Here is a 20,152-nt window from a genome sequence, read left to right on the forward strand (position 1 = left end):
CATGTAAATAATAAAACGGTGGTATAAGAAAGATTAGGGCCAATTAGGGATAAAAAAGAGGACACATGTGGAGGCAGGGAAAATAGCCAAGGTATTAAACAAGTACTTTACATCTGTCTCTACAAAGCGGGGAGGATGCTCCCCAGGCTGAGGTGAGAGAGGAGGTAACTGGAACATTCAAATAATTTACTATTTTAAAAATTCATTCACGGGATGTGGGCGTCACTGGCTGGGCCCAGCATTTATTTCCCATCCCTAGTTGCCCTTGAGAAGGTGGGGGTGAGCTACCTTCTTGAGCCGCTGCAGTCCATGTGGTTTAGGTACACCCACAGTGCTGTTAGGGAGGGAGTTCCAAGATTTTGACCCAGCGACAGTGAAGGAACGGCCGATATATTTCCAAGTCAGGATGGTGAGTGACTTGGAGGGGAACTTCCAGGTGGCGGTGTTCCCATCTATCTGCTGCCCTTGTCCTTCTAGGTGGTAGTAGTTGTGGGTTTGGAAGGTGCTGTCGAAGGAGCCTTGGTGAGTTGAGAAGGAGGAGGTGTTAAAATTGAAATGGTAACCGGACCAGATGTGATACATCCAAAGGTACTGGGAGAAGTGAGAGTAGAAATTGCAGAGGCATTAGTGATAATCTTCCAGTCTTAGACACAGGGGAGCTGCCAGAGGACTGGAGAATTGCGAATGTTACACCCTTGTTCAAAAAGGGGTGCAAGGATAAAGCCAGCAACTACAGACCGGTCAGTCTGACTTCAGTGGGAGGGAAACTTCTGGAACCTATAGTTCAGGACAAAATCAATAGTCACTTAGACAAGTGCAGGATAATTAAGGGAAATCAGCATAGATTCATTAAGGGAAAATCATGTTTAACTAACTTGCAGGAGTTTCTTCAGGAGGTAACAGAGAAGGTTGATAAGGGAAACACTCTTGATGTGGTGTATATGGATTTCCAAAAGGCATTTGATACAGGGCCACACAACAGACTCATGAGCAAAATTCTAGCTCATGGAATAAAAGGGAAAGTGGGCACTTGGATAAGAAATTGGCTGAGAGACAGGAAAGAGAGAGTAGTGAGAAATGGTTGTTTTTCAGAGTGTAGGAAGGTTGTAGTGGAGGTCCCCAGGGGTCAGTGTTGGGACCCTTGCTCTTCCTGATATATATTAATGACCTAGACTGTGGTGTTCAGGTCATGATTTCAAAATTTGCAGATGATATGAAGGTTGGAAACGTTGTTAAATGTGATAAGAATAATCTTGAATTTCAAAAGGACATAGACATGTTGATGGGAGGGGGAGACAAAGGGGGAGACAGTGGCATTGTCGCAACACCAGTAGTCCAAAGACCCCGGGTTATATTCTGGGGGCCTGGGTTCGAATCACCACCATAGCAAGTGATGACATTTGAATTGAATAAAAAATGTGGGCCTGGGTTTTTCAGTCGGGGTGTGGGGGTTTGGTCCCTACACACCAGCGTGTAAGATGATGTCAGCTGTGCACCCCGACCCCATCGCACTGTCTCGAGACATTTTGTTCAGTGGGTGTGGCCTGGAATTGGCTACACGCCTGTCAGTAACTGATAGGCCGATTGAGGCCATTAACAAATTCATTAGTCCCAGTGTTTACACTGCCCGCCCGACCTGAACATTGGCAGCAGGAAAAAACGCCAAGCGGCCTTTACATGTTCTAGGAAACCTCGTGTACCACGGGCAGGATAAAGTTTCCTAAAGCTTTTTCTAAAATATAAAAACACGTCCCATTTCAAATAACACATTCACGTGAGGGGACACGTTCCATTAAATATTGTCTCCCATTTATTTATTTCAATAGCGTTTCAATCTCCCTGATGTATCTCCGTTCCTCAAGGAGATTGAATCCCATCCCCCCTCTCCCCCACCCGCACAGGGAGCGCTGACCTGACTCTCCCCCCCTCCCCCGCCCGCACAGGGAGCGCTGACCTGACTCTCCCCCCCCACCCCCGCCCCGCACAGGGAGCGCTGACCTGACTCTCCCCCCCTCTCCCGCCCGCACAGGGAGCGCTGACCTGACTCTCCCCCCCTCTCCCGCCCGCACAGGGAGCGCTGACCTGACTCTCCCCCCCTCTCCCGCCCGCACAGGGAGCGCTGACCTGACTCTCCCCCCCTCTCCCGCCCGCACAGGGAGCGCTGACCTGACTCTCCCCCCCCACCCCCGCCCCGCACAGGGAGCGCTGACCTGACTCTCCCCCCCTCTCCCCCCCTCTCCCCCGCCCCGCACAGGGAGCGCTGACCTGACTCTCCCCCCCTCTCCCCCCCTCTCCCCCGCCCGCACAGGGAGCGCTGACCTGACTTGCGCTGGGCCGGGTGTTAATTGGCTCGCCCGTGTAAAATGGCGGTGCGGGGCTGATCGTGGGCGGCAGTTGGATCCATTCCTGCCCTTACCCACTCACCCCGGGCCCTCCCACTGACTGGAAAATTCAGGCCCTGGAATTAAAGGTCTAATGATGACCACAGAACCATTGCTGATTGTCATTAAAACCCATCTGGTTCACTAGTGTCCTTTAGGGAGGGAAATCTGCTGTCCTTACCCGGTCTGGCCTACATGTGACTCCAGTCCCGCAGCAATTAGGGATGGGCAATAAATACTGGCCTAGCCAGTGATACCCACATCCCGTGAGTGAATAAAAATAAGATGAAGTTCAATGCAGAGAAGTGCAAGATGATTTTGGCAGGAAGAATATGGGGAGACAGTATAAAATAAAGGGAGAAATTCTAAGGAGGTGCAGCAACAGAGGGACCTGGGTTATTGTACATAGGGTATTGAAGGGCAGGGCAGGTTAATAAAGTATAAATCTTCAATAATAGGGGCATTGAGTACAAGAGTAAGGAGGTCATGTTGAATTTGTATAAGACACTAGTTAGGCCTCATCTGGAGAACTGGATCCAGTTCTAGGCGCCATACTTGAGGAAGGATGTGAAGACAATGGAGAGAGAACAGAGGAGATTCACAGGAATGATTCCCGGGATGAAGAACTGCAGCGATGAGGATAGATTGGAGAGGTTGGGGCTGTTTTCCTTGGAGAAAAGAAGGCTGAGAGGAGACTTGATAGAGGTATTCAAGATCCTGAGGGGCATGGACAGGGTAAATAGTGAGAAACTGCTCCCACTCAAGGGGGCATCAAGAACTAGAGGGCACAGATTCAAAATAATTGGCAAAAGGAGTAAATGTGATGTGAGGAAAACATTTTTACCCCGAGGGTGGTTGGAGTCTGGAACGAATTTCCTGAGAGGGTGGTGGAGGCAGGTTTGATCGAGGTATCCAAAAGGGAATTGGGTTACTAGCTGAAAAGAGAGAATGTGCAAGGTTACGGGGATAAGGCAGGGGAGTGTAGGGGGAATGCCCTTTCAGAGAGCCAGTACAGACCCGATGGGCTGAATGGCCACCTCCTGCTCTGTAAAGATTCTGTGATTCTGTAAGGTGCCTGGTTGGAAAGAAGATGTGCTGATCCTCAGTGAAAACAGGTAAAGACCAGGGGTCACTCTGAGGATGAAGGCAGGAGTTGAAGGAGAGAGTGGCCAAGATCGCTGTGCCCCAGTTAGGAACGGAATAGAGTTCAGCAAATCAGAACAATCACGGTCAACACAAAGATGTTTGATGATAGTGAAAACTGTGCCTGTTTGGCAGGAACCAGAGGCAGCTTTGAAGTCTCTTTTTGGCACATTCAAAACAGGTGTGTAATACCGGGCTGCTCTTCAGATTTGTCCATATTGCCCAGTGTTACTGCCCGCTGTGGGTACAGTGCCAGTACTGCCCCCTGTGGGTACAGTGCCAGTACTGCCCAGTGTTACTGCCCCTTGTGGGTACAGTGCCAGTACTGCCCCCTGTGGGTACAGTGCCAGTACTGCCCAGTGTTACTGCCCGCTGTGGGTACAGTGCCAGTACTGCCCCCTGTGGGTACAGTGCCAGTACTGCCCAGTGTTACTGCCCCCTGTGGGTACAGTGCCAGTACTGTCCAGTGTTACTGCCCCCTGGACAGTACTGGCATTGTTCCCAGAGGTGTCAATAACACTGGGCATTATTGGCACTGTTCCCAGAGGTGGCAGTAACACTGGGCATTACTGGCACTGTTCCCAGAGATGGCAATAACACTGGGCATTATTGGCACTGTTCCCAGAGGAGGAAGAAACACTGGGCATTATTGGCACTGTTCCCAGAGGTGGCAATAACACTGGACAGTACTGGCACTGTTCCCAAAGGAGGCAGAAACACTGCACAGTACTGGCACCTTTCCCAGAGGTGGCAATAACACTGGGCATTACTGGCATTGTTCCCAGAAGTGGCAACAACACTGGGCATTACTGGCACCGTTCCCAGAGGAGGCAGTAATACTGGACAGTACTGGCATTGTTCCCAGAGGTGGCAATAACACTGGACAGTACTGGCACTTTCCCCAGAGGTGGCAGTAACACTGGGCAGTACTGGCACTGTTCCCAGAGGTGGCAGTAACACTGGGCAGTACTGGCACTGTTCCCAGAGGCGGCAGTAACACTGAACAGTACTGGCACTTTCCCCAGAGGCGGCAGTAACACTGGGCATTACTGGCACTGTTCCCAGAGGGGGCAGTAACACTGGGCAGTACTGGCACTGTTCCCAGAGGCGGCAATAACACTGAACAGTACTGGCACTTTCCCCAGAGGTGGCAGTAACACTGGACAGTACTGGCACTGTTCCCAGAGGCGGCAGTAACACTGGGCAGTACTGGCCCTGTTCCCAGAGGGGGCAGTAACACTGGGCAGTACTGGCATTGTTCCCAGAGGGGGCAGTAACACTGGGCAGTACTGGCACTGCTCCCAGAGGGGGCAGTAACACTGGGCAGTACTGGCATTGTTCCCAGAGGGGACAGTAACACTGGGCAGTACTGGCATTGTTCCCAGAGGGGGCAGTAACACTGGGCAGTACTGGCATTGTTCCCAGAGGCGGCAGTAACACTGGGCAGTACTGGCATTGTTCTGAGGGACTGTTGTCTGCCTGTCCTCTCTTTTGAAAGATTCAAAGGAAACATTTAATTTGGTGAAATTGGAGTTTTTTACCGTTGAGATGAGTGGACTGAGGGTGAAGTTTCCTAACTCCCATTCACTCCCATTCACCTGTCAGCCATCTGCTCATTGGCCTATCTTGGTCTCTGCTCCACCAACCCCTTTATTTTAAAATCCTCACCCTCCTGTTAAATGCCTCTAATCTTCATCACCTCCTCCTCCAGGCCTAAAACCCTGTGAGAACCCTGGGTTCTTTCTAATTCTCCCCTGTCTAATTCTCTCCATCCCCCTCGCTCCCTCACTGGGGACTGAGACCCCACAGTCTGCAATCTTCCCCTCAGGCCTCTCTCTCCTACTTTAAGAAGCTCTTTAGAACCTTCCATTTGACAATCAGGCCTTTAGCCACCGGTGCTAATGTCTCCCCGCCCTTGCCACCTTGTCAGGACTTGTTCCCTAACGCTCCTGTCAAATGCCTTGTGTTAGTTTAAAGGCGATACGTAAATGCAAGTTGTTGTTAGCATCATCTGATCACCCAGTGGCTACATAGCTCAACACCGCCACCCACTGGTTAGAGGTGACATTACCAGGTAGGCAGCATCTTGGCAACAAAGCCAAAGACCCTGATGAGAGAGCGAGTGGAAACCTCTCTCCACAGGAGCCGGCTGAGCTGCTGAGTGTTTCTGCTGTTTCCTGTCCTCACTCCCCCGGTCAGATACCGATCAATAGATACAGATCAATAGATACAGACCAATAGAGAGAGATCAATAGATGGAGATCAATAGATACCGATCAATAGATAGAGATCAATAGATACAGATCAATAGATACAGATCAATAGATGGAGATCAATAGATACAGACCAATAGAGACAGATCAATAGATGGAGATCAATAGATACCGATCAATAGATAGAGATCAATAGATACAGATCAATAGATACAGATCAATAGATGGAGATCAATAGATACAGACCAATAGAGACAGATCAATAGATGGAGATCAATAGATACCGATCAATAGATAGAGATCAATAGATAGAGATCAATAGATACAGATCAATAGATGGAGATCAATAGATACCAATCAATAGATAGAGATCAATAGATAGAGATCAATAGATAGAGATCAATAGATACAGATCAATAGATGGAGATCAATAGATACAGATCAATAGATACCGATCAATAGATAGAGATCAATAGATACAGATCAATAGATACAGATCAATAGAGATCAATAGATACAGATCAATAGATACAGATCAATAGATACAGATCAATAGATACAGATCAATAGATACCGATCAATAGATAGAGATCAATAGATAGAGATCAATAGATAGAGATCAATAGATACAGATCAATAGATGGAGATCAATAGATACAGATCAATAGATACCGATCAATAGATAGAGATCAATAGATACAGATCAATAGATACAGATCAATAGAGATCAATAGATACAGATCAATAGATACAGATCAATAGAGATCAATAGATACAGATCAATAGATACCAATCAATAGATACAGATCAATAGAGATCAATAGATACCGATCAATAGATAGAGATCAATAGGTACAGATCAATAGGTACAGATCAATAGGTACAGATCGACAACCAGGGTGAGTCATGAACTCCATTTCATTCTGCGAGAAAGGAAAGAATTGAAACTATTGAGGAAAGAGATTGCTCAGCCTCAGGAGGAATGAAGGAGTCACCGAGGGAAGGCGGGATTCACAGCAGGAAATTGGTGCACAGCAAGATCCCACAAACAGCAATGCTAATGAGGGCCAGATAATCTGCCTTGGTGATGTGGACTGAGGGATAAATGGCCGGGAGACGCAGTCCTCAGGGACAGCGGAGTCTGGACTTTTAAAGTCGCTGCTGCCCGAAAAAGGAATCAAGGGTCCCACTCAGACACTACAACACTCAGACACCGCAACACTCAGACACTACAACACTCGGACACTACAACACTCAGACACTGCAACACTCAGACACCGCAACACTCAGACACTACAACACTCGGACACCACAACACTCAGACACCGCAACACTCAGACACTACAACACTCAGACACCGCAACACTCAGACACTGCAACACTCAGACACCGCAACACTCAGACACTGCAACACTCAGACACCGCAACACTCAGGCACTGCAACACTCAGACACCGCAACACTCAGACACTACAACACTCGGACACTACAACACTCAGACACTGCAACACTCAGACACCGCAACACTCAGACACTACAACACTCGGACACCACAACACTCAGACACCGCAACACTCAGACACTACAACACTCAGACACCGCAACACTCAGACACTGCAACACTCAGACACCGCAACACTCAGACACTGCAACACTCAGACACCGCAACACTCAGGCACTGCAACACTCAGACACCGCAACACTCAGACACTACAACACTCGGACACCGCAACACTCAGACACTACAACACTCGGACACTGCAACACTCAGACACTGCAACACTCAGACACCGCAACACTCAGACACCACAACACTCAGACACTGCAACACTCAGACACTGTAGCACTCACACCTAGTTTCCCTTGAGAAGGTGGGGGTGAGCTGCCTTCTTGAGCCGCTGCAGTCCATGTGGTGTAGGTACACCCACAGTGCTGTTAGGGAGCGAGTTCCAGGATTTTGACCCAGCGACAGTGAAGGAACGGCCGATATATTTCCAAGTCAGGACGGTGAGTGACTCGGAGGGGAACTTCCAGGTGATGGTGTTCCCATCTATCTGTTGCCCTTGTCCTAGATGGTAATGGTCGTGGGTTTGAAAGGTGCTGTCGAAGGAGCCTTGGTGAATTCCTGCAGTGCATCTTGTCGATGGTACACACTTTTGCTAACATGCATTGGTGGTGGAGGGAGTGAATGTTTGTGGATGTGGTGCCAATAAAGCGGGGCTGCTTTGTCCTGGATGGTGTCGAGCTTCTTCAGTGTTGTGGGAGCTTCACTCATCCAGGCAAGTGGGGAATATTCCATCACATTCCTGACTTGTGCCTTGTAGATGGTGGACAGGCTTTAGGGAGTCAGGAGGTGAGTTACTCTCTGCAGGATTCCTAGTCTCTGACCTGCTCTTGTAGCCACAATATTTATATGGTTAGTCCAGTTCAGTTTCTGGTCAATGGTAACCCCCAGGATGTTGATAGTGGGGGAATACTGGATTATTAATCCAACGGCCTGGCCTCATGATCTGGAACATGATTTGAAATCCCAATCTGGTAGCTGGGCAGTTTAAATTCAATTGGTTACATAAATCTGGAATGAAAAGTAAGTCTCAGTAATGGTGACCATGAAACTATTGGGTTCTCGTTAAAAACCCATCTGCTTCACTAATGTCCTTTCGGGAGGGAAATGTGCCATCCTTACCCAGTCTGGCCCACGTGACTCCAGACCCACAGCCATGTGGTTCCCTCTGAAATGGCCGATCAAGGCTTCATTCCAGAAGACGACTCTCCACCTTTCTCCCAAGGGGTAATAGATACCGACCTTTCCAGCAATGCTCACACCCCTGGAATGAATAAAGGAACTCTGAAGGGTTGAGTGCTTCTCAGGGAAGCACGGCTCACCCTCCATGTGACTGCCCAGGATGGTAGAAGCTGAACTCTAGATGCACCCTAATCTCTGTTCACCTGACAATCACTAAATTCCTACATCTAATAACTGTTTGCATTCATCTAGCACCTTGCACGTGGAAAAGTGTCCCAATATCCCTCAAAGAGTGACGACCAAAGGTTTGGTCAAAGAGGTTGGTTTTAAAAAGGCGAATTCTTCCAGTCTCAAAAGGGTTGAAACTATGGAATTTTCTCAACCTCTATCCCTGAATTGGAGCCACGTTTGTAGCCAGGGGTGAAACATTGTGAAATGAGAGAGAACAATAACAACCTATATTTTTATAGCACTTTTAACATTATAAAAAAATGTGTTCTTTATTTTTGATGGGATGTGGCCATCACTGGCAAGGCCAGCATTTGTTGCCCATCCCTAATTGCCCTTGAACTGAATGACTTGTCAGGCTATTGCAGAGGGGCAGTTAAGAGTCAACCCCATTGCTGTGGGTCTGGAGTCACATGTAGACCAGACCGGGTAAGGATGGCAGGTTTTGTTCCCTACAGGGCATTAGTGAACCAGATGGGTTGTCAACTCCAATTGATGATAGTTTCATGGTCACTGTTACTGAGACTGGCTTTAATTCCATGTTGATTAAGTGAATTTAAATTCCCCAGTTGCTATGGTGGGGTTTGAACCCAGACCCTCAGAGAATTAACCTGGGTCCTGGGATTCCTGGTCCAGTGACATTACCACGATGCCACCATAAGACGTCCCAAGGGACTTCACAGGAGCATTCTTCACAAAGCAAGACACCGAGGCACATGAGGAGATACTAGGACAGGTAACCAAAAGCTTGGTCAAAGAGGTGGATTTTAAGGAGTGTCTTAAAAAAGCTAGCAAGGCACCGAGGTATAGGGAGGGTTAGGGCCTAGGCAACTGACGATGTGACCACCGGTGGCAGAGTGATTAACATCGGGGAGGGCTGAAGAGGCCAGGGTTGGAGAGCTCGATGAGGAAAAGGAACTCAAGGTTTAAATAGATATCCAGTCTACAATAGCTAGAAAACACCAGGTAGGCTTCAACTGGTAGAGGTTGTGGGTTTGGAAGGTGCTGTCGAAGGAGCCTTGGTGAATTCCTGCAGTGCATCTTGTAGATGGTACACACTGCTGCTACTGTGCGTCGGTGGTGGAGGGAGTGATTGTTTGTGGATGTGGTGCCAATCAAGCAGGGTTGCTTTGTCCTGGACGGTGTCAAGCTTCTTGAGTGTTGTAGGAGCCGCACTCATCCAGGCAAGTGGGGAGTATTCCATCACACTCCTGACTTGTGCCTTGTAGATGGGTGACAGGCTTTGGGGAGTCAGGAGGTGAGTTACTCATCGCAGGACTCCTAGCCTCTGACCTGCCCTTGTAGCCACAGTATTTATATGGCTAGTCCAGTTCTGATTCTAGTCAATGGTAATGATGTTGATAGTGGGGGATTCAGTGATGGTAATGTCATTGAACGTCAAGGGGCGATGGTTAGATTCTCTCTTGTTGGAGATGGTCATTGCCTGACACTTGTGTGGCGTGAATGTTACTTGCCACTTGTCAGCCCAAGCCTGGATATTGTCCAGGTCTTGCTGCATTTGGACATGGGCTGCTTCAGTATCTGAGGAATCACGAATGGTGCTGAACATTGTGCAATCATCAGCGAACATCCCCACTTCTGACCTTATGATGGAAGGAAGGTCATTGATGAAGCAGCTGAAGATGGTTGGGCTGAGGACACTACCCTGAGGAACTCCTGCAGTGATGTCCTGGAGCTGAGATGACTGACCTCCAACAACCACAACCATCTTCCTTTGTGCTAGGTATGACTCCAACCTGAGGAGAGTTTTCCCCCTGATTCCCATTGACTTCAGTTTTTTGCTAGGGCACCTTGATTCCACACTCAGTCAAATGCTGCCTTGATGTCAAGGACAGTCACTCTCACCTCACCTCCGGAGTTCAGCTCTTTTGTCCATGTGTGAACCAGTAATGAGGTTAGGAGCTGAGTGACTCTGGCAGAACCCAAACTGGGCATCGGTGAGCAGGTTATTGCTGAGCAAATGCCGCTTGATAGCCCTGTTGATGACCCCTTCCATCACTTCACTGATGATGGAGAGTAGACTGATGGGGCGGTAATTGGCCCGGTTGGATTTGTCCTGCTTTTTGTGTACAGGACATACCTGGGCAATTTTCCACTTGGGTAGATGCCAGTGTTGTAGCTGTACTGAAACAGCTTGGTTAGGGGTGCGGCAAGTTCTGGAGCTCAGGTCTTCAGTACTGTTGCTGGAATATTGTCAGGGCCTATAGCCTTTGCTGTATCCAGTGCCTTCAGCCGTTTCTGAATATCACCTGGAGTGAATCAAATTGGCTGAAGACTGGCATCTGTGACGCTGGGGACCTCCGGAGGAGGCCGAGATGGATCATCCACTCAGCACTTCTGGCTGAAGGTTGTAGCAAATGCTTCAGCCTTATCTTTTGTGCTGATGTGCTGGGCTCCTCCATCATTGAGGATGGGGATATTTGTGGAGCCTCCTCCTCATTCAATGAGTGAGTGTGAGTGAGCGAGTGAGCGAATGAGTGAGTGAGTGAGTGAGAGAGTGAGTGTGGGTGGATAGTGACTGAGTAAGTAGTGAGTGAGTGAGTGGATGAGTGAGTGAGCAAGCGATTGAGTCGATGACTGAGTGATTGAGTGTGAGTGAATGAGCGAACGAGTGAGTCGATGATTGAGTGGGTTGGTGTGAGTGAGTGAGTGGGTGGGTGAATAGGTGGGAGTGAGTGATTGGGTGGGTGGGTAAGTGAGTGAGTGAGTGAACGAGTGAGTGAGTGAGTGAATGGGTGAGTGAGTGAGTGAACGAGTGAGTGAGTTGATGAGTGAGTGGCAGAGTTAATGAATGAGTGAGTGGGTGAGTGGGTAGTGAGGTTGGGGGGTAGTTAGTTTGTTGGGGGGGGGCAGTTGGGTCAGGTTGGATTGGGGTGTAGTCAGGTGCAGTGTGTGTCAGGTCAGGCGGGGGGTAGTCCGGTCGGGGGGTAGTTGAGTTGGAGGGTTGTCGGGTTGGGTGGGGGGTAGTCAGGTTGGTTGGGGGGTATTTGGGTTGTGGGGTAGTTGGGACAGGGGCAGTTGGGTTGGGGTCAGGGGTAGTCGGTTTGGGTGGGGGGTAATGGGGTGGGGGGTAGTCGGGTTGTGGGGTAGTCGGGTTGTGGGGTAGTCGGGTTGTGGGGTAGTCGGTTTGGGTGAGGGGGGCAATGGGAGTTGGGGGGTAGTCTGGTCGGGGTGAGGGGTATTCGGGCCAGGTCAGGGGGTTGACTGGTCAGTGGGGGCGGGGGGCGGTGGGGTATTTGGTTGTGGTCCTCAGTCCAGTTATGCTGCTTAATCTCTGAGTTAGGTGGGTAACATTTCCATGGCCCAGCTCTCTGACCCTGGGCTCAGGGTAAGAATCTATTGGGGAGAGTCTCAGGCGGCGCTAACCTCCCGGGAGATTACAGCACGTGTGTGGGTGCCACAGTCTCCCCATGTACAACACAGACTGGAGCCCAGATTTCCCTGGACATGGGAAGATTCAGACAAGAACGTTTCTCTCCCGTGACCCACTGCACACGTCACTGACACGGGAACCGTCTCCGGCAGCTGCTGCTCATTCTCTGCCTCCAGCAGGGGGCAGGGGTGAGCAAGACACCTCATCCAGAACCAAGGGCAGAGTTTACCCTCCATCGGGAGGGGGGTACGGGGTGGGTGAGGCGGGGGGGGAAGTTCAGGAGTGGGGACGTGTGGGCAGGTATGCCTCCCATCAGCGCCGCCATCTTACCAGGGTGGGCCTGTGCGCTCCCTGTATGGGTGGGGGGGGATGGGGGGGGGATGTGCTCTCTCAGCGCCTCGAGGCTAAGTGCAGCCTCAGGGAGATCGGCGCCAAATTTAAAAATGTTAAATGTAGAAAAATAAAATTTCCCCGACATGTCCCCTCGTGTGACACTGTCACATCAGCTGGGACACGTCCATCACTTTTAATTAAACCTTTATTAAATATTTAGAAACGCTGATGACACCTCACCCCGCCCGTGGCTGAGGTTTCAGGTTTTCTCTGAATCCCCCCAGGCCTCCCCCACCCGCCCGTCTGTCTTAATGCTGGACAGGCGGCTCCTTTAACTCGCTCAGCTTGTTTATAAATGGCCTCAATTGGCCGTCGACAGGTTGCCGGGCGCAGAACTGATTCGGCTGTACCCCCACCCACCTGAAAATTGAAGTGAGGTCGGGATGAGGTCGGGGTGAGGTCAGGGGTGAGGTCGGGGGTGAGGTCGGGGGTGAGGTCGGGGGTGAGGTCGGGGTGAGGTCGGTGTGAGGTCGGGGTGAGGTCGGGGGTGAGGTCGGGGTGAGTTCGGGGGTGAGGTCGGGGTGAGGTCGGGGTGAGGTGGGGGTGAGGTGGGGGTGAGGTGGGGGTGAGACCGGGGTGAGGTCGGGGTGAGGTCGGGGGGGTGAGGTCGGGGTGAGGTCGGGGTGAGGTCGGGGTGAGGTCGGGGGTGAGGTCGGGGTGAGGTCGGGGTGAGGTCGGGGGTGAGGTCGGGGGTGAGGTGGGGGTGAGGTCGGGGGTGAGGTGGGTGTGAGGTCGGGGTGAGGTCGGGGTGGGGTCGGGGGGTGAGGTCGGGGTGAGGTCGGGGTGGGGTCGGGGAGTGAGGTCAGGGGCTGAGGTCAGGGGTGAGGTCAGGGGTGAGGTCGGGGGTGAGGTCGGGGGTGAGGTCGGGGGTGAGGTGGGGGTGAGGTCGGGGGTGAGGTGGGTGTGAGGTCGGGGTGAGGTCGGGGTGGGGTCGGGGGGTGAGGTCGGGGTGAGGTCGGGGTGAGGTGGGGGTGAGGTGGGGGTGAGGTGGGGGTGAGACCGGGGTGAGGTCGGGGTGAGGTCGGGGGGGTGAGGTTGGGGTGAGGTCGGGGTGAGGTCGGGGTGAGGTCGGGGTGGGGTCGGGGGGTGAGGTCGGGGTGAGGTCGGGGTGGGGTCGGGGAGTGAGGTCGGGGGCTGAGGTCAGGGGTGAGGTCAGGGTGAGGTCGGGGGTTCCGCCTGATGTCATCCCGCATCATTTTATGCGTCAGTGAGCAGGCCCCGCCCCCGCTCGCTGACCTCAATATCCTGCCCCAAGAGTCCAATTCACACTTATCTTCATAGAAAGAGGCAAACCCTCATAACTCTTTATCAAAACAGCCCAGAATAAATCACACTGCCCTGGTCTCTCTACATAGCCTGGATGTCCCTCCACTTTGACTGTTTATCCTGCTTAAAAGTTAAAAAGACAGACGTGCACTATCGAGCTTTGCTTGACCACTGGACAGGTCAAAGTGATTGCAGCCAGGGATGTCCTTCGAGTGTAGACACTGATCTAATGTATGAAATTCTGCAGCTAATTCGAACCCAGCAGCTCAGAAGCACCTTCTGAAGGACAGTGAGGGATGGGGGTTAAACACTGGGCCCAGCCAGTCACATCCACACCCTGTCAATGAATGAAAAAGAAAACTTCCACAACCAGAATATGATCAGGTCAGCGGCTGTTTTTGTGATGTTGATTGAAGATAAATATTGGTCAGAATGTGGGAGAACTCCCCAGCTCTTCTCTCAAATAGTCTCATGGGGCCTTCAACATGTACAGAGGAAGGGGAGCTTCAGTTTAACATCTCATCCGAGAGACGGTAGCCCCAACACTGCCTCAGTTTAAACTCTCACCCAGAGTAGGGAGCTCGAAACCGGGGGAGGGGTTTGAGCACAAGAACAGCTGAGGGAGCTTTACTCTGTATCTAACCCCGTGCTGTACCTGCCCTGGGAGTGTTTGATGGGGACGGTGTAGAGGGAGCTTTACTCTGTATCTAACCCCGTGCTGTACCTGTCCTGGGAGTGTTTGATGGGGACAGTGTAGAGGGAGCTTTACTCTGTATCTAACCCCATGCTGTACCTGTCCTGGGACTGTTTGATGGGGACGGTGTCTAGGAAGCTATACTCTGTATATAACCCCGTGCTGTAACTGTCCTGGGAGTGTTTGATGGGAACAGTGTAGATGGAGCTTTACTCTGTATCTAACTCCATGCTGTACCTGTCCTGCGAGTGTTTGAGGGGCACAGTGTAGAGGGAGATTTACTCTGTATCTAACCACGTGCTGTACCTGTCCTGGAAGTGTTTGATGGGGACGGTGTAGAGGGAGCTTTACTCTGTATCTACCCCCGTGCTGTACCTGTCCTGGGAGTGTTTGATGGGGACAGTATAGATGAAGCTTTACTCTGTATCTAACACCATGCTGTACCTGTACCGGGAGTGTTTGATGGGGACAGTGTAGAGGGAGATTTACTCTGTATCTAACCCCGTGCTGTACCTGTCCTGGGAGTGTTTGATGGGGACGGTGTAGAGGGAGCATTACTCTGTATCTAACTCCATGCTGTACCTGTCCTGGGAGTGTTTGATGGGGACAGTGTAGAGGGAGCTTTACTCTGTATCTAACCCCGCGCTGTACCTGTCCTGGGAGTGTTTGATGGGGACGGTGTAGAGGGAGCTTTACTCTGTATCTAACCCCGTGATGTACCTGTCCTGGGAGTGTTTGATGAGGACAGTGTAGAGGGAGCTTTACTATATATCTAACCCCATGCTGTAACTGTCCTGGGAGTGTTTGATTGGGACAGTGTAGAGGGAGCTTTACTCTGCATCTAACCCCGTGCTGTACATGTCCTGGGAGTGTTTGATGGGAACAGTGTAGAGGGAGCTTTACTCTGAATCTAACCCTGTGTTGTACCTGTCCTAGGAGTGTTTGATGGGGACAGTGTGGAGAGAGCTTTACTCTGTATCTAACCCGGTGCTGTACCTGTCCTGGGAGTGTTTGATGGGGAAATTGTTGAGGGAGCTTTACTCTGTATCTAACCCTGTGCTGTACCTGTCCTGGGAGTTTTTGATGGGGACAATGTTGAGGGAGCTTTACTCTGTATCTAACGCCGTGCTGTACCTGCCCTGGGAGTGTTTGATGGGGACGGTGTAGAGGGAGCTTTACTCTGTATCTAACACCGTGATGTACCTGTCCTGGGAGTGTTTGATGAGGACAGTGTAGAGGTAGCATTACTCTGTATCTAAACCCGTGCTGTACCTGTCCTGGGAGTGTTTGATGGGGACGGTATAGAGGGAGCTTTACTCTGTATCTAACCCTGTGTTGTACCTGTCCTGGGAGTGTATGATGGGTACAGTGTAGAGAGAGCTTTAATCTGTATTAACCCCGTGCTGTACCTGCCCTGGGAGTGTTTGATGAGGACGGTTTAGAGGGAGCCATACTCTGTATCTAACCCGATCCTGTACCTGTCCTGGGAGTGTTTGATGGGGACAGTGTAGAGAGAGTTTTTCTCTGTATCTAACCTGTGCTGTACCTGTCCTGGGAGTGTTTGATGGGGACGGTGTAGAGGGAGCTTTACTCTGTATCAAACCCCGTGCTGTACCTGCCCTGGGAGTGTTTGATGGGGACGGTGTAGAGAGAGTTTTTCTCTGTATCTAACCTGTGCTGTACCTGCCCTGGGAGTGTTTGATGGGGACAGAGTAGAGGGAGCTTTACTCTGTATCTAACCGGATGCTGTACCTGTCCTGGGAGTGTTTGATGGGTACAGTGTAGAGAGAGCTTTAATCTGTATTAACCCCGTGCTGTACCTACCCTGGGAGTGTTTGATGGAGACAGTGTAGAGGGAGCCATACTCTGTATCTAACCCGGTGCTGCACCTGTCCTGGGAGTGTTTGATGGGGACAGTGTAGAGAGAGCTTTACTCTGTATCAAACCCCGTGCTGCACCTGCCCTGGGAGTGTTTGATGGGGACAGAGTAGTGGGAGCTTTACTCTGTATCTAACCGGATGCTGTACCTGTCCTGGGAGTGTTTGATGGGTACAGTGTAGAGAGAGCTTTAATCTGTATTAACCCCGTGCTGTACCTACCCTGGGAGTGTTCGATGGGGACAGTGTAGAGGGAGCTTTACTCTGTATCATATCCGGTGCTGTAGCTGACCTGGGAGTGTTTGATGGGGACGGGTAGAGACAGCTTTACTCTGAATCTAACCCTGTGCTGTACCTGCCCTGGGAGTGTTTGATGGTGGACTGTGTAGAGGGAGCTTTACTCTGTATCTAACCCCGTGCTGTACCTGTCCTGGGAGTGTTTGATGGGGACAGTGTAGAGGCAGCTTTACTCTGTATGTAACCCCGTGCTGTACCTGTCCTGGGAGTGTTTTATCGGAACAGTGTAGAGGGAGCTTTACTCTGTATCTAACCCCGTGCTGTACCTGCCCTGGGAGTGTTTGATGGGACAGTGTAGAGGGACCTTTACTCTGTATCTAACCCCGTGCTGTACCTGTCCTGGGAGTGTTTGATGGGGACAGTGTAGAGGGAGCTTTAATCTGTATCTAACCCCATGCTGTACCTGACCTTGGAGTGTTTGATGGGGACAGTGTAGAGGGATATTTACTCTTTATCTAACCCCGTGCTGTACCTGTCCTGGGAGTGTTTGATGGGGACGGTGTAGAGCGAGCTTTACTCTGTATCTAACCAAATGCTGTACCTCTCCTGGGAGTGTTTGTTTGGGACAGTGTATAGGAAGCTTTACTCTGTATCTAAGCCCGTGTTGTACCTGCCCTGGCAGTGTTTGATGGGGACGGTGTAGAGGGAGCTTTACTCTGTATGTAACCCCGTGCTGTACCTGTCCTGGGAGTGTTTGATGGGTACAGTGTAGAGAGAGCTTTAATCTGTATTAATCCCGTGCTGTACCTGTCCTGGGAGTGTTTTATCGGAACACTGTAGAGGGAGCTTTACTCTGTATCTAACCCCGTGCTGTACCTGTCCTGGTAGTGTTTGATGGGGACAGTGTAGAGGGAGTTTTAATCTGTATCTATCCCCATGCTGTACCTACCCTGGGAATGTTTGATGGGGACAGTGTAGAGGGAGCTTTACTCTGTATCTAAACCAGTGCTGTAGCTGTCGTGGGAGTGTTTGATGCGACAGTGTAGAGGGACCTTTACTCTGTATCTAACCCCGTGCTCTACCTGTCCTGGGAGTGTTTGATGGGGACAGTGTAGAGGCAGCTTTACTCTGTATGTAACCCCGTGCTGTACCTGTCCTGGGAGTGTTTTATCGGAACAGTGTAGAGGGAGCTTTACTCTGTATCTAACCCCGTGCTGTACATGCCCTGGGAGAGTTTGATGGGACAGTGTAGAGGGACCTTTACTCTGTATCTAACCCCGTGCTGTACCTGTCCTGGGAGTGTTTGATGGGGACAGTGTAGAGGGAGCTTTAATCTGTATGTAACCCGGTGTTGTACCTGTCCTGGGAGTGTTTGTTTGGGACAGTGTATAGGAAGCTTTACTCTGTATCTAACCCCGTGCTGTACCTGCCCTGGCAGTGTTTGATGGGGACGGTGTAGAGGGAGCTTTACTCTGTATCTAACCACGTGCTGTACCTGTCCTGGGAGTGTTTGATGGGAACAGTGTAGAGGGAGCATTATTCTGTATCTAACCACGTGCTGTACCTGTCCTGGGAGTGTTTGATGGGTACGGTGTAGAGGCAGCTTTACTCTGTATATAACCCCGTGCTGTACCTGTCCTGGGAGTGTTTGATGGGAACAGTGTAGATGGAGCTTTACTCTGTATCTAACCCCATGCTGTACCTGTCATGGGAGTGTTTGAGGGGGACAGTGTAGAGGGAGATTTACTCTGTATCTAACCATGTGCTGCACCTGTCCTGGGAGTGTTTGATGGGGACAGTGTAGAGGGAGCTTTACTCTGTACCTAGCCCCGTGCTGTACCTGTCCTGGGAGTGTTTGATGGGGACAGTGTAGAGGGAGCTTTACTCTGTATCTAACCCCGTGCTGTACCTGTCCTGGGAGTGTTTGATTGGGACAGTGTAGAGGGAGATTTACTCTTTATCTAACCCCGTGCTGTACCTGTCCTGGGAGTGTTTGATGGGGACGGGGGGACGGTGTAGAGGGAGCTTTACTCTGTATCTAACCCCGTGCTGTAACTGTCCTGGGAGTGTTTGATATGGAAAGTATAGATGGAGCTTTACTCTGTATCTAACTCCATGCTGTACCTTTCCTGGGAGGGTTGATGGGGACAGTGTAGAGGAAGATTTACTCTGTATCTCACACGGTGTTGTACCTGTCCTGGGAGTGTTTGATGGGTACAGTGTAAAGAGAGCTTTATTCTGTATTAACCCCGTCCTGTACCTGCCCTGGGAGTGTTTGATGGGGACAGTGTATAGGGAGCTTTACTCTGTATCTAACCCGGTCCTGAACCTGTCCTGGGAGTGTTTGATGGGGACAGTGTAGAGGGAGCTTTACTCTGTATCTAACCCCGTGCTGTACCTGTCCTGGGAGTGTTTGATTGGGACAGTGTAGAGGGAGATTTACTCTTTATCTAACCCCGTGCTGTACCTGTCCTGGGAGTGTTTGATGGGGACGGGGGGACGGTGTAGAGGGAGCTTTACTCTGTATCTAACCCCGTGCTGTAACTGTCCTGGGAGTTTTTGATATGGAAAGTATAGATGGAGCTTTACTCTGTATCTAACCCCGTGCTGTACCTGCCCTGGGAGTGTTTGATGGGGACGGTGTAGAGGGAGTTTTTCTCTTTATCTAACCCCGTGCTTTACCTGTCCTGGTACTGTATGATGGGGACAGTGTAGAGGGAGCTTTATTCTGTATCTAACCCCGCGCTAAAACTGTCCTGGGAGTGTTTGATGGGGACATTGTAGAGGGAGCTTTACTCTGTATCTAACCCAGTGCTGTAGCTGCCCTGGGAGTGTTTGATGGGACAGTGTAGAGGGAGCTTTACTCTGTATCTAACCCCGTGCTGTACCTGTCCAGGGAGTGTATGATGGGGACAGTGTAGAGGGAGCTTTACTCTCTATCTAAACCCGTGCTGTACCTGTCCTGGGAGTGTTTGATGGGGACAGTGTAGAGGGAGCTTTACTCTGTATCTAACCCCGTGCTATACATGCCCTGGGAGTGTTTGATGGGGACGGTGTAGAGTGAGCATTACTCTGTATCTAACCCGGAGCTGTACCTTTCCTGGGAGTGTTTGTTGGGGACAGGGTAGAGGGAGCTTTACTCTGTATCTAACCCCGTGCTGTACCTGTCCTGGGAGTGTTTGATGGGGACAGTGTAGACGGAGCTTTACTCTGTATCAAAAATCATGCTGTACCTACCCTGGGAGTGTTTGATGGGGACAGTGTAGAGGGAGCTTTACTCTGTATCTAACCCCGTGCTGTACCTGTCCTGGGAGTGTTTGAAGGGCACGGTGTAGGGGGAGCTTTACTCAGTATCTTACCCCGTGCTGTACCTGCACTGGGAGTGTTTGATGGGGACGGTGTAGAGGGAGATTTACTCGGTATCTAACCCCGGGCTGTACCAGCCCTGGGTGTGTTTGATGGGGTCAGTGTAGAGGGAGTTTTAATCTGTATCTATCCCCATGCTGTACCTACCCTGGGAATGTTTGATGGGGACAGTGTAGAGGGAGCTTTACTCTGTATCTAACCTCGTGCTGTACCTG

At 50.7% G+C, this 20,152-nt stretch overlaps 1 long non-coding RNA gene across 1 annotated transcript in view; it reads right to left on the reverse strand.

Annotated features, from left to right (window-relative positions):
• LOC144668981 (uncharacterized) overlaps positions 1-20,152 on the reverse strand; it is a 153,884-nt gene that overhangs the window by 127,634 nt on the left and 6,098 nt on the right. The window contains exon 2 of the long non-coding RNA XR_013573576.1: positions 18,193-18,273. This is a non-coding gene — a long non-coding RNA (uncharacterized LOC144668981). The remainder of the gene's footprint in view (positions 1-18,192; positions 18,274-20,152) is intronic.

This window comes from Cetorhinus maximus, chromosome 28, assembly GCF_964194155.1.
Source record: "Cetorhinus maximus chromosome 28, sCetMax3.hap1.1, whole genome shotgun sequence".
NCBI classification, from domain to species: domain Eukaryota; kingdom Metazoa; phylum Chordata; class Chondrichthyes; order Lamniformes; family Cetorhinidae; genus Cetorhinus; species Cetorhinus maximus.